This window comes from Ailuropoda melanoleuca, chromosome 4, assembly GCF_002007445.2.
Source record: "Ailuropoda melanoleuca isolate Jingjing chromosome 4, ASM200744v2, whole genome shotgun sequence".
In the NCBI taxonomy this organism is placed as follows: domain Eukaryota; kingdom Metazoa; phylum Chordata; class Mammalia; order Carnivora; family Ursidae; genus Ailuropoda; species Ailuropoda melanoleuca.
The window spans coordinates 120,728,144-120,742,753 of NC_048221.1; the positions used below are offsets into that span (position 1 = coordinate 120,728,144).

Sequence of the window (14,610 nt, forward strand, 5' to 3'; positions counted from 1 at the left end):
ACACACACCACGGAATACTATTCAGCCATGAGAAAGAAGGACATCCTGCCATTTGTGACAACACGGATGGAACCTGAGCACATTAGGCTAAGTGAAACAAGTCAGAGAGAGAAGGACAAACACTGGTGATACCACTTATATGTGAAATCTACTAAAGCGAACTCATGGAAATAGACTAATGGTGTTTACCAGGGGCTGGAGGGTGGGGGAAATGGGGAAATGTTGGTCAAAGAGTATAAGCTTCCAGTCACAAGATGAGTAAGTCCTGGTGAATCTGAAGCATGGTGGTTATAGTTAATAATACTGGGTTATATACCTGGAAGTTGCTGAGAGAGTAAAATTTAAATGTTTTCCCTGCAAAAAAAAAGAGACAGTAATTATGCGATATGAGGGAGCTATTAGCTAACACTATGGTGGTAATCATTTTGCAATATATAAGGGTATCAAATCAATACTCCTGTGCACCTTAAACTGACACAATGTTGTTCTGGCAATTATATCTCAATAAATCTGGTGGGGGGAGCCTTGAGTGTGCATAGAAATCACCTGGAGATCTTCTTACATGCAGATCTAATTCAGTAGAACTAGATGTGCCTGATATTTTGCACATGCTTCTAACATGCTCCCGAGTGATGGCAATGCTGCTGGTCTGGGGACCACGTTGTGGGTAGAAGGAGAGTAGATGTGCACCGTCCTATGGGCAACCACTAGCCACATGAGGATCTTTCAATTTTATTTTAAATTAGTTAAACCTAACATTTAGCTCCTCTGTCACACAAGCCACATTGCAGCTGCTCAACAGCCACATGTCACTAGTGGCCACCATGTTGACCAGCACAAAAACACAGAACGTTTCCATTATTATGGAATGTTCCATTGGACACCACTGGTCTACCATTCAACTATTAGAATATGTAAAATTGTATAGAGGATCAAAGCAAGAGTGTCAATGATTTACTGTCAGCCTTATAAGGAGTTAACTTGGACTTTCAGGTGATGGTTGAGGAGTGACCCTAAGTGACTGATTCTGAACACTGCTGTCACTGCGTTGCATGCAGGAGTCAAAAGCATGTACAGTAAATACTAAGCCAATCATACAAACTGAGCCAGGAAACACCTCCAAAGTGAGAATTAAAGTCCAGAGTAATATAAAACAAATCAGAAGCCAATAAGAATAAAGCAGATGAAATAGGTACAAGTAGCAAGTTATATATTTCAGGATGGCAGCAGTGGGGAATGAGGAAAGCTTATAAATCACAGGAATATAGCCGAAGAAGGACCAGAAGTTAGGGTTCATGAGTTGGACACAACAATACCAAAAAAGAAACACTTGTTGAAAGCATCACAAACACAGTAGTGGTCAGAAATATATCTGGCTCTAGCTTCCAAATGAATGAATGAATGAATGAATGATCGAACAAACGAACTAATCATCCAACCAACCAAATTGGAGAGAGTGGCAATTTGGAGGCTGAGAAGGAGTGTGGAGGAGTGGGAATACAAATTGGGGATGACGGGAAGACGAGATGGAAGAAATTAAACCACCAGAGAGGGTCTTCGCACAGCTTGATAATGGTGATGGATCCTAAGTTGAGAATGATGACCTGACATTTCTATACCAGAAATGTAACGAGAAAGATCAGCTGGAGAGGGATGGGAGATTTCTGTTGGTGGAAACACTAGGGCAGGGTGGTGTCTTGAGGGCCCTGATACCAGATTCTGAGTTTGTTTTGTAACCACTGTATGACTTTGGACAAATCAGTGAAGCTAGCGACATTTCTTCATTTTAAAAAATGGGGTTAAAGGCAATCTGTCCTACCTGGCTCTCAGGATTGTTAGCCTGGTAAATAAAATCATGAATGTGACCTGCAGTTGCGCCCCTGGGCGGAAGTGATGACTGTGGGTCGGTGAGCAGCCAGAGAACTGTGGGCTCAGCCTTTCAGTTCTGAGCTATGTGGCCTGGAGGGGACTCTGCCCACGGTCCCTGGGGCAGAGGGAACTGAGTCTCATCGTTGACCCTCATGCTTCTCAGCTGCTGCTCAGGGAGGTTCAGGGCTTTCCTCCGAGGACACAGGACCCCAGGGGACAGAGAGCCCACCGGAAGCCCACCACACCAGGGTGGAGTGCCCTAAGCTCAGGGTGACCCCTACCAGAGACTGGGGGCAGTGGCATCCCCTTCTCCCGCTGCACATCCCCTCAGGGCCAGCCGGCGCCCCCTCCCCCCAGCTCCCCAGCACCGGTGTCCACAGGGCCACCTTGTCACCAGCTCACATGCTAGTGAGAACGTTGGGGGAGCAGCCCGTGAAGCCACCTCAACTAACCTGTGTGCAACTTGCACGTACAGGTGGTAGTTTGTGAAGCGCTTTAACCCGATCATTCCAGTAGTCCGCTGAGGAGGTTGGATCTTCTTTCCCTCGCTGTGCAAGCAGGCAGAGAAAGGAGAGATGACACAGGAAAGATGACGTGGCAGACGGATGACCCAAGTTTAGATCGTTTGTACTCAAATCCTGTGCTACTATAGGCCTTCTGGGCGAGGCCACTGAGGGGAGGGCTTTTCTTTCCAGGCCCCTGGCTCTCAGATGCACCTGCCTGCAACCGGCCTTCCCAGCAGTCCACACGGGCATTCCTGCTTTTTCTCTGGGCTCTCTCTCTCTGAAAAGCTCTTACTGTACTCATTCCCAGGGCCTACCTGGATTTTAAAGGATGGAAGCATCGAGAATGGCAGGCTTCTGCCGCCTCCTGGTGACTGTGAGCACTGCCCTAGCAGCCAACCCATTGCCGAATTGCACCAAATCCACTTTGAGATCGTTTTCTTTCTTGAAGATAAATACTCTGGGGATTTTTTCAGTTTTTACTCTGTCTGAACAGATTATAAATCATGAGATCACACCGTGAGGCTCAGATGGGAAGTCAGGAAACCTGGACTCAAACCACTTGTGTTTCATGGGATATTGGGTAAATCTTTGAGCCTCAGTTTCCTTGTTTGTAAAGTGGGAAAGCTGTGTACAAGCTGGAGGGACTGTGAGGGTTGAGCGGTGTGGCGCACCTGAGGGTCCCGGAGCGGGGCTCGAGGAAAGTCCCAGGTTCCAATGGGTCACCCTCATGGCTATGCAAGGACTGTCGTCACCCCTGCACTTGCACTGAACTCAATTCAAGTATTTCAGAGAACTGTAGCATTGGAAGGCAGTGAAAGGCAGGCCACAAAGCGGTTGTCAGAGGTTCCCTGTAAGGCTGGTTAAAAGTAGTTAGCACCCCAAGCCTTGCTCAAATACTCCTGTTCCAAAACCTCATCTCATATCCACTGGGAAGAGGTTTCCAGAGCAAACTCCCCTCTCAAGAAGCAGTCCATTTCCTCTTTGAGCAGCTCTGCCTGGGAGCAGGTCCTCTCTCCCTAGTGGGTGAGGACCCCACTTGACTACACTTGCTGAGGCCCAGAAGTGAGGTCAAAGGGCAGGCTTGGGGCCTATGCTATATTCTGCCCAAAATCCATTTACTTTATTCTAAATACCTAGTTTTGCCTTTATTGAAACACCTCATTCATGAATTTCCCTGCTATGGAGTGGCTTTGGAGTAACGGATTCTTGCCTTACAAAGCAGGCGCTCTTGAGTGAGTCTCTTGGCCATTCATAGCTCCGTGTGGAGTCTGTACCTTGGCGCCCACAGCATGGGAATCAGGACTGCCATTGCTGAGAGGTCATCTGGGGACAACGAACCTGGATGTGAGGGATGGAGAACATTGAGGGGACCAGTTGAGGCCATCTGGGAAGAAGAGCACCCAAAGCCAGAGGTTGGGGAAGCATCCAGGAAAGGAGTAAGAGGACAATGGAGAAGGCGGCGGCAGTCATTTGACAGTTTGGTAGAGAAGATGCTGGAAATCATCTTATACTCAGCTTTGGCCACCTGTGGGAACCATAAGAAGTCACGCAGTCTGGAAGGCTACACAGTTCCTTACACTTTTATTGAACCTGAGCCTTCTGGGAGGAAGGGGGAGGGAAGGGAATGGCCGTGGAGAAGCAGGTCCCCTCATTCCTGCCTCTCCTTTTCTTGGTGCATCACACCAACATTTCCCTATTTCTCTACTTGTGGGGCCTCTAGATAAAATTAATTCTGCGTGTTTTACCTCCCCTGCTAGATAGTGGGTGCCTTCAGGGTAGGACCTGGGGCCGATTAACTCACGTCTCTGGAGCTCACAGAGTGCCCGGCATATAGCAGGTGCACGAAAATGCCCGTTGCATTTAAATGGCCAGCGAGTCATCGGAGTCATTTAAAGTTGGAAACCTGACATCATTCAGGCTCGTAGTCCTCAAACCTCGACGTGCATTCGAATTATCTTGGGAGCTTTAAAAAAATATATCAGTGTCCTACTCCCTCCTCGGACCAATTAAATCGGAATCTTGGTAGCAAGATTTTCATAGTTTAAATGCCCAGAAAGAGCTCATTACCTGAAGGCGGGATGCAGTGAATCCTTTTATAAAGCTGAGAATCGNCGGCATATAGCAGGTGCACGAAAATGCCCGTTGCATTTAAATGGCCAGCGAGTCATCGGAGTCATTTAAAGTTGGAAACCTGACATCATTCAGGCTCGTAGTCCTCAAACCTCGACGTGCATTCGAATTATCTTGGGAGCTTTAAAAAAATATATCAGTGTCCTACTCCCTCCTCGGACCAATTAAATCGGAATCTTGGTAGCAAGATTTTCATAGTTTAAATGCCCAGAAAGAGCTCATTACCTGAAGGCGGGATGCAGTGAATCCTTTTATAAAGCTGAGAATCGCTTTCTAATGCATGATAATTATCCATTGTATTATGTTTGAGTTATCTCGTAATGCATTTTCTTAAAGTTGAGCCCATGTACACAAAATACACAGAAATTGAAATTTTTAAAAAGGAACTAGGAAATATAAAAGGGAAAAAGGTAGTTTTCACTGGGTATTCAGAGACTTCTCCATTCTTGGAATGGCAGAAGATGCGGTGTAATGTAATGCTTGAGCTGAATATTTTTTTTAAAGGGGGTACAAATAAGGCTGGGGATGGAATGGAGTGAGAGAAAGAAGACCCCCACCTTTCATCAGTAAGAGTCGTTGTGTGACCTGTTGGGGCAGATCCTGGGAGAACCTTCCTTGGGAGTCTGTGTATATCTGAATGATCTTATGTTTGAATGGGGTAGAAGCGATATAAATCCAAGCATAGGTTTTAGTTATCCTTTTTAAAAAAATTTTTTTTATTATATTATGTTAGTCACCATACAGTACATCCCTGGTTTCCGATGTAAAGTTCGATGATTCATTAGTTGCGTATAACACCCAGTGCACCATGCAATACGTGCCCTCCTTACTACCCATCACCAGTCTATACCATTCCCCCCACACCCCTCCCCTCTGAGGCCCTCAGTTTGTTTCTCATAGTCCGTAGTCTCTCATGTCATTCCCCCTTCTGATTACCCCCCCTTTCTTTATCCCTTTCTTCCCCTACCGATCTTCCTAGTTCTTATGTGAGTTATCCTGAAGCATCTGCTAAGAGAAGCTTGCATGGCCAGCGCCTTGCCTGCACGGACCCAGCTGCATGAAGATGGCAGAGAGGATCTGCGGGCCACAGCACTTCAAGCCTAGAGCCAGGAGGGACAGGAAGCCCTCTGACACCTGTTTCTCTAAGCGTGGTCCTGGACCAGCAGCGTGGACCTCATCTGCTTGTCCCTAGAGCTACTGATCTCAATCTGCATCATAACAAGATTCCTGGGTGATGGACAAACACACAGAACGTTTAAGAAACACGGCCTTGGGGTGCCTGGGTGGCTCAGTCGGTTAACCATCTGCCTTCAGCTCAGGTCATGATCCCAGGGTCCTGGGATCAAGTCCCTGCATCTGGCTTCTTGCTCAGCATGGAGTCTGCTTCTCCCTCTGCCTCCTGCTCCCTCTGCTTGTGCTCTCTCTCTCCGATAAATAAATAAATAAAATCAAAAAAAGAAAGAAAGAAAGAAAGAAACAAACAAACACTGCCTTGAAGGGTGCCCCACTCCCTGTTTTCTGAAGACCGGCCCTGGCCTCACACGGAGAGGCTTGATCTTTTCTTACTCACCCCAGTAGCCAGTATGTAAGTCTTCCAATATTTGAACAAACTTTCTGAGCCCTCCTGGTTTTTTCTGTCTATAGGGAAAAGAAAAAAGAAAGGAAATAGCTGTCATCCCTGATCTGAGGCCCAGAGGGAGAGAGGAAGAGATCAAAAGTCAACATCTGTGATTCTGCAAATAGAAAATGAGATGTTTCCCAGGCGGGCTGGGTAGGAGCTCTCGGGTGCGTGGCTGGTCCTCTGTGGTCCCATCTGAGGTGGCTGGGCTCCATCCAGAGCCTTGAAAGGGAACCCCAGGCCTGCCCCTCCTGGGGCAGTGGGAATGCTCAGCCAAGCTCCTGGGGAAACTTGAGGCAGACCTGTCAAGGTGCAGGCATCGCAGGGCGGATCCCCGGCAGCTCCTCCACTCACTGGAAACCTTCAAGAAGGAGTAGGATGACATAGCCCCTGGATATAGGACACTTTGTACAGGTAGCAGGGCCAGTTACCGCCCCCTCACCCGCAGCTCTGAGCCAGTGCCTTGTCCTTCCTCTGTCTGGGGACCAGGTCTATCTAGAAAGTGATAGAGAGTCTCAAGCCCTCTTTCTGGTGTTCTTGTCACACTGTCTCTCTGCAAGAAAAGCCAGAGCGTTACAGAGCAACAGAGCAGCCAGCACGCTGGGCTGGGGACAAGCATGGGGGTTGGAGGAGTGAAGGGATTAGTGCCAGAGATTTGCTCTCCCAGAAATCCCCGTGATCTATACCTGGACGGCGTCCCCATCGGGGCTCCCCCACACAGTCCCAGTGTGTCCCTTCCTCTTTTAATCTTCGACACTCAGGGTAACCTGTTCTGTAGGACAAGGTGCCCGTGAACTTTTGTTCTCCTTCAGCACCACACTTAGCCCTTCCTTCCCGAAGCCAAAGCCGGGGACCTCCCACCAGACAGGCTCACCTTGGCTCAGATGCAGTTTCCTTTTCCTTGTTCTGGATTCTGGACAAGAGCGAGCCTCAGATGCACCAGCCTCTGGAGCATGGATTCCCCCTGGAGGGCTCCTGGGGGGGGGAGCTGGGGAGCCAGGTTTAGACCAGTGGCTGTGCTCTGCCATGAGGGGCCCTCCCCACCCTGCATCTCCTCTCCACGGAGGTAGAGGCTGGGAGCAGTTCGGTCCTGAGAGGCCCTGAGCTGGTGCTCGTCCCTGCCTGGCTTTGTGCCTTCATGAAGATGCGGAGCTGGGTTTTACCGAGCAACTACTCATCTCTGACCCGGTACCAGCCTAACCAGCAGAAGTGGACGCATTCTTGGCTGTAGGTTGAGAGTGGAAAAATTCTTTCTTTCTCCGGACATTTTTTTCTAGGTGTTCAAGTCATGGTTTGTTTGGGGATAAAACTTTAAATGCTGGTGCTCTTTAACCAGGAATTCCATCCTCCTGAGGACATTTTCAGGGATATGAACACAGAGCCACACAGATGTTCCCGACGTTGCCCCGTAAAACTGCGTAATGTTCAACAAAGTAGCATAAATGTTCAACAGCAACGATATGGTTAAATAAATTATGATATAGCTTTATGGTGGACAATGATACCCAATAAAAGTAATGTTTTCCAAGAATTTTAAGGACGGAATATACAAGAATCACGTGAATAGAAAAAAGTGGGATTCAGAACTGTACAAAAAATTAGCTACAACTGTGAACCCATATATAACATGGATGTGTATATGTGTGTGTGTATAATATGTAAGAGAAAGAAGACCAAACCCTAAATACGAATAGCACTTATCTGTGGATTATTTAATTATGGTTTTGTTTCCTTGTTTCTTTATGTAATCTTTTCTATATTTTTCACGTTTTGTCAGAATTTAAAATTGTTTTCTCTGGGAGGGAAATCTGTATAAAGGGCCCTCGTTACTATCTGTGCAGTTGGTCGGCACCGTGCAGGCTGCCTGGGCGCCTGGCTCCCCTCCTCAGTGAGGGGCACAGCTGAGTCCCCACCCCCCTGCTCCTGCAGAGCAAGTCTTGGGTTTCTCCAAATCCCAGCCAGCTGTGTGTGTGGCTCTGCGGGCCACCAACCAATCCTGTATGTCACCTGCGTCACAGAAAGGAAGCAAGGCAAATGGCGAGCTCCAGTCTCTCTCCCAGGGTCCCCACCTGTCTTTGTGGGTCCTGGTTTGTCCTTTTCCCTCCACTCCAGGTCTATCTTCCCTTCCCACCTGCCAGCCCTAGGGACTTCAGGCCCAACACTTGATGCAGGAATAACCACTTTATGTAGACTGCTCAACCAGTGTCCACAATTGCATGAGGTCTAATCACCCCAAATACCTTTACTTTATATCACTCATAGAGGTTCTGCCTCTCTGATCAGACCCCCGGATACGGTGGGGGGGCCCAAAGACACACAGACAAATACCAGGTCCAGGTGTTGATACCTAGACACACTACAAAGGTCAAACTTCCTCTATAACAGCGTGTCCCCTCTCTTTTAATCCTTGACACCTGGGGTAATCTGTTCTATGGGACAGTTGGCCCAATTTCTCCAGCAAGTCAATAGCATAGAGGAAAAACTAGGCGTGAAGAAGGGGGACAGTGGACTGCTGGGTTATAAGATAATTAAGAGACATGATATCCAATGGAAGATATAGCTACGTCCTGATTAGAATAAGCCATCTTTGAAGAGATAGCTTTTAGATAAACGGGGACACCTGGTCAGACACTAGATATTGGACCATCAGGGAATGACAGCTCATTTTGGTAGGTGTGACAGTGACATTGGAGCTCTGCAGGAAAATTTCTCATTTTTGAGATATGTTTCAAAATGACACAGTGCTGGGGATTTGTTTTAAAGTATTTCGGCAAAGAGAAACAAAGGAAAAAGGGGTAATGAAGCAGGGGTGGGACGTTTCTGACGGTTGTTGAATTCGGGTGGTGGATGATGGAGGTTCTTTTTAACTTTCCTTTTATTTTTTGGATATGTTTAAATCAGCCCTGCTGGGCGCCTGGGTGGCTCAGTTGGTTAAGCATCTGCCTTCAGCTCAGGTCATGATCCCAGGGTCCTGGGATCAAGTCCCCGCAAAGGCTCCCTGCTCAGCGGGGAGCCTGCTTCTCCTTCCGACCCTCCCCACCTCGGGCTCTCTCTCTCTCAAATAAATAACACAGTTTTCAAAAAATAAATCAGCCCTGTTTCTCTGGCACATGGTGGGGTTTGGGCCTTAGTCTTTAAATATGTCCAGCTGAATCCCTGCCTGAGAACAGAGCGGGGAACCAAGCTAAACTCTTGATGGGCAGGATGGCGTTCCCCCAGTGCTCTTTCCCCAGATGTTTCCCAAAGCTCCCGCTCAGAGGAGTGCAGGTGCGGTGTGTCCCCTGTCCGGCGGCTGCTATGACTGTTGAATACGCTGCTCCTGGCCGAGCTGGAGGGGACTAGCGTCCAGGACTTTCTGTGGTCCCCAGAGAGCTGCAGGCTCCCTTTTCTCCATTCCAGCCTTGACATACAAATCCAACTTTGCTTGGGTTTACGTGGGTAAAGACCCAGGCTTGCGCAAACCGAGAGTCTATGAATTCTATGCCTGCTGTGCTTAGGGCCAGTGCAAGGAGGAGGGCGCCCCGCACCAGGACGGGGATGGGCTCTTGTGCAGAATCTCATGGCAATAAACAAAAGGTTCCATTCCACCCCCGGCCACCCCCTCCACCCTGCCTCACCAATTAACAAATAGTTTTTCAGTGCAAGTGCTGGAAGTGAACTTAGAAAATGGTAACTCTCCATCTTAAAGATATAACACATGAAGGCCCAGAGAAGTGTGCTGAGCTACCCAAAGCCGCTCTGGCGGGAATTTGTCATTTTGGCCAGCTGCCATCTGAACACTTTCTTTTGAGATCGCTAGGAAGCAGGGCCCCCTGCACCTTGGAGACTGGAGGCTGAGGGAGGTCAGACTCATTGCACTGAGCCCTAGCAGGTGGGGAATGGGCTCCTGAGCCCTGGGAGTCAATGCTGCCACCCGAATCATAGGGGGTAAGATAAAGGTGTGAACCGAGGTGGGAGGGGGCAGGCAGCAGCAGCACGTGTCCTGGGCAGTGGTGCCCACAAAGCTAATTGCTAGCAGGGACGGCGCCCTGAGCAGGCCGGTCCTGGGGCACAGGGCCGCCTGGGCCTGGCCCGTCCTCCCCTTCTCTGAGCAGCCTTCTTCCTTGCTGGGTTGGTTTCCTATCCCTGCTATAACCAGTTACCACAAACACCGTGACTTCAAACAACACAAACTGATGATCTTACAACACTGGAGGTCAGAAGTCTGAAACAAATATAACGGGGATCAACTCAGGGTGTTGGCCGGACTGGTTCCTTCCAGAGGCTCTGGGGAGAGGCTCTCATTTCCTTGTCTTTCCCAGCTTCTAAACAAGGCCTTCTCCTGCATTCCTTGACTCATGGCCCCTTCTTCTGTCTTCAAAAACAGCAGCCAAGCACCTTCAAATCTCTTTCTAACCTCTCCTTCCAACATCACATCTCTTTCTCTGACTCTGACCTGCTTCCCTGCTCGAAAGACCCTTGTGGTTACATCAGGCCCACCCGGATATTCCAGGATAATCTCCCTGTCTCAAGATCCTTAATTTACTCACATCAGCAAAGCCCGTTTCCCCCTGTAAGGTGACATACTCACAGGCTCCAGGAAATAGGACCTGGCCATCTTCAAAGTACTGTGATGCGGCTGACCACGCCCTCCAATAAATTCTCATCCTGTTTCAGAAAACCAAGAACTGTTTCAATTACCGTTGACGCTGAAACAACATGGGGTTAGGGCTGATGACTTCCTGCACAGTTGAAAATGCACAGATAACTTCTGATTCCCTAAAAACTGAATGACTGAGAGCCTACTGTTGACTAGAAGCCTTACCGATAACAGTCGGGTTACATGTTTTGTGTATTATATGCTATATATTCTTACAGTAAAGGAAGCTAGAGAAAAGAAAATGCTATTACGAAAATCATAAGGAAGAGAAGATACATTTGCGGTACCAAACTGCATTTATCGAAAAAAATCCATGTGTGATCGGACCTGTGAGGTTCAAACCCGTGTTGTTCGAGGGTCAGCTGCTTTCGCAAAGGGAAGCCCTGACTAGCGTCCATACAACACTTGAAATTGTTAGAGCTCCAGCTGGGATCTGCTTTCTTCGAAGAAAACAGAACCTCCAGAGAGTCAGCGGGACCCCGAAGAGAGGCACTGCCAGTATCTTGCACACCCGCTGGACCCCCATCACCGGCAGCCTCTCCAGCTGGTAGGAGCCTTCACTGGCCTGGTGCCTCCCCACAGAGCGCGTGCTCCATTGGGGTTTCGGGGTAGTAGGCGGGCAACGTGCAAGAAAACCTGAAACAAATCCACACCCCAGATTCAGTAATTCCCTTTCCCAATAGCTACCTGAGGACATGCGGTCTAAGGACGCATAGGGCTACACCGCCCAGGAAAGCCCCAGGGCCCCAGGCCCCGCAGGCTGGGGAAGGCAGGCGCTCTCCGCCACTCCCAGGGAGGCGGGCCTGCTCCTGCCTGCGGTTGGTCAGCGCTTGCCCTGTGCGCTACAGCCCTCTGGCGGCAAAACCGAGTCACCCCAGGAACAGAGGGCACCAGAAACCCCTGGAAATGCGGATGAGGCCTCAGGTCTCAGACTGCAGGGGAAGGAAAGAGGCAGTGCTCTCCCTCCCTCCCTCCCTTGCTCCCTCTGGCTCTCTCCTTCCTTCTCTCCCTCTGTCTCTCTCCCCTCCCCTCCTTCCCTCCCTCTCCCTCCTCTTCCCCCCTTCTCCCTCCCTCTCTCCTTCTCCCCTTCCTTCTCCTCTCTTCCCCTCTCCTTCCTCTTTCCTTCTCCTCCTCCCCCCTCCCTCCCATGCTCTTCCACAGCATCATTGCCTCTCTTCAGCCATCCTTTCCATTCACCTCCTCTGTTTATCATCCTAACCTGGCCTGACCCAGCTCCCCAGCCCTGGAGTCCACATGTCCTAGCTCAGCGCCTACTCCAACTGCCAAGTTTCTTTTCTGTCTGGTATTTCGCCTCAGTTGCTTGATCAACTCAGGGGTCAGTGTGCAGACGACCCACAGATCATTGGCCGTGGCCTGTTGCTCCCGGGTCAGGGGAATTGCTCTCCGTGGGTGGGGCAGCAGAGCTGCCCCAGGTGATTGTTACAAATTCCGATTCCAGGGCCCCACCCCGCACCCGGGGAGCCGCACTTGCTGGAGTGAGGTCTGGGGAGGCTGATGACCGAGAATCTCCCTGAGAGGCTCCCCGGTCCTCTCAAGTCTGAGAAGCCCAAGGGAGCAGCGTTGGCCTTCCTTTCCCTGCCACCCGTGCTCAGTCCTGAGCCGTCTCTGACACCCACGCTCTCTGGAGGAGCTGCTTGCCTCTTGCTTTTTTCCCAGCATCATGGCCCGCGCTGCTCCCTCTGGAACACTTTGACATCGCGAGTCTGGACCTCCGGGCTGGCTGCTGCCTCGGTTCTCATCCCCCACAGCTCTTTCCAAGTGGCTGCCTGCTGGCCACCTGGGGCAAAGCGCAGCGGACTCCCGCTGGGGAGAAAGGTCGAGTGTGCGCACTTCCTCAGAGGGAGGCCCCCAGTGCAGAGGGGGGACGGGGGAAGCTCACACGGGGGCCCCCGGGTTGGGACAGCAATGGCCTGCACTGGACACATGTCCAGGAAAGGCCACTTGTGGGTCGAGCCAGCCTTCCCACCGTGATGGGCTGAGTCCACTGGGAACAGTGGGAAGAGTTGGGGGACACATGATGGATGTGAAAGCCCCAGGCTGCAGAGGGCCACACAGCTGAAGAGATCCCCCTGCGGCAGCGCAGAAGGGCTAAGAAGCTGGGTGTTTTGCAGACTCCCACAATCCAATTCCACGCACGTGTATCAAACAGTGGTGGTGCACGGAGCACAAATGAGAGGAACCCCAGGTCCCATCCTCTGGGGGGGTGACCCACATATGTGAACCCAGAAACTGGAAGACAGAGCTGGAAGCGCTCTCCAAGCACTCACAGACCCTTTCTGCCCCCATTATAAAAAAGACACTGAGACCCAGAGAGGTCGGGAGAACAAAGCTCAAAAGCCAGAGGGGGCGGCCCAGGTGCATTAAGTGCTGAAGGCAGAGACTGAACGGGGCACCAGTGAGGGCTGGCATGGGGCCAGCCCAGGGGGCATCTAAACAGACCTCCGAAGACACAGGAGGTGCTGAAGGACGCCGGTGGGAGGGGCATCCAGGAGGCAGGGAAAGAATGACACCAACCTGGGACCCTGGTGCTCACTGAAGGACAGGAGAGAGAAGCCGGGGGAAGGGCCTGCTGCATATTGGCTGGCTCCGTGCCAAATAAAACTGCAGGGCCCCTGTTGGGTCAGGGGAGTCACGCTCCCCTGCCCAGGGTCTGCTGGCTCCCACCTCAAATCGGAGGCCCCGTGACCCTCAGGGACTCCGGGCTCTGCGCCAGAAGGCACTTGTACCGCTAGCAAGGGTAGGCAGGAGGTCCTGGCCAAGCTGCCAACGCCAGCCCTGGAGGGGGACAGCTGCTGAACCCCCTCCCGAGAGGTCATGAGATGTGGGCCCCACCCTGACCTCCCTGGGCCCTCAAGTCCCTCTCAAGTGACCTAGGAGCCACCCTGGGCAGAGGACAGCAGCCGGTGCAGGACGGGGGTGGGAGGGGCAGGCCACGCCAGGCTCTAGTAGGGACTAGAGCCCCAGGGCTCAGAGAAGAGGGTGAGATGAAGCCCCACCGTCCCTCAGAAAGACAGAACGACTAAGAACTTCAGGGCAGCAAAGGCAGAGCACTGAGTCCCACAGCAGGGGCCCCTTAGGAGCCACGGAGTCCTGGGTGACGGCACAACGCACATGCACGGGAAGCCGGCCCTGCCCAGGGGACCCAGCCTGCAGCCCTCTCCTCCATCCTAGGGACCTTCATCCCCAGCTTCTGGAAGGCACGACTGACCAGCATCAACGCCCACTGGAGGGGGCACTGAAGAAATGAAAGGAGACACCAATGCAGATGTGCACAGAGGCGGCAGCGCTGGGGGGACGCAGGACAGAGAAACCGGGCCACAGGTGACCGCCGCCAGAACCGAAAAAAGGGCTCCTTGTATTTTGTTATTGAATACCTTCCATGTAGGCGAAATCATGTCCTGATGCTGTGGGTTGTTTTGTTTTTTTCCCAACAAAACTCTATTTTGATTTTCTGCAGACTGTCATCTGACATTCAAAACCGTATCGGTACCATAAAAACAGATTTGAGGATGCTTGTAAATAAACAATTTTGGGGAGCTGTAGCAATGTTTTTGTTGGTGAACATTTTTGGTTATCCTAGTCTAAACAAGACTATACACAAGATTGTAAAACTTGTGACATTTTCTTAGTTTTAAACATCAACTTAAAAAATAGAGGTACTGGGGCGCCTGGGTGGCACAGCGGTTAAGCGTCTGCCTTCGGCTCAGGGCGTGATCCCGGCATTATGGGATCGAGCCCCACATCAGGCTCCTCTGCTATGAGCCTGCTTCTTCCTCTCCCACTCCCCCTGCTTGTGTTCCCTCTCTCGCTGGCTGTCTCTATCTCTG

The 14,610-nt window shown here is 50.8% G+C and overlaps 1 long non-coding RNA gene across 1 annotated transcript in view; it reads left to right on the forward strand.

Annotated features, from left to right (window-relative positions):
* The window catches only part of LOC117802037, a 15,525-nt gene extending 9,636 nt beyond the window's left edge, over positions 1 to 5,889 (forward strand). The window contains exon 4 of the long non-coding RNA XR_004625051.1: positions 5,485 to 5,889. This is a non-coding gene — a long non-coding RNA (uncharacterized LOC117802037). The remainder of the gene's footprint in view (positions 1 to 5,484) is intronic.
* The last annotated feature ends 8,721 nt before the right edge of the window (positions 5,890 to 14,610 follow it).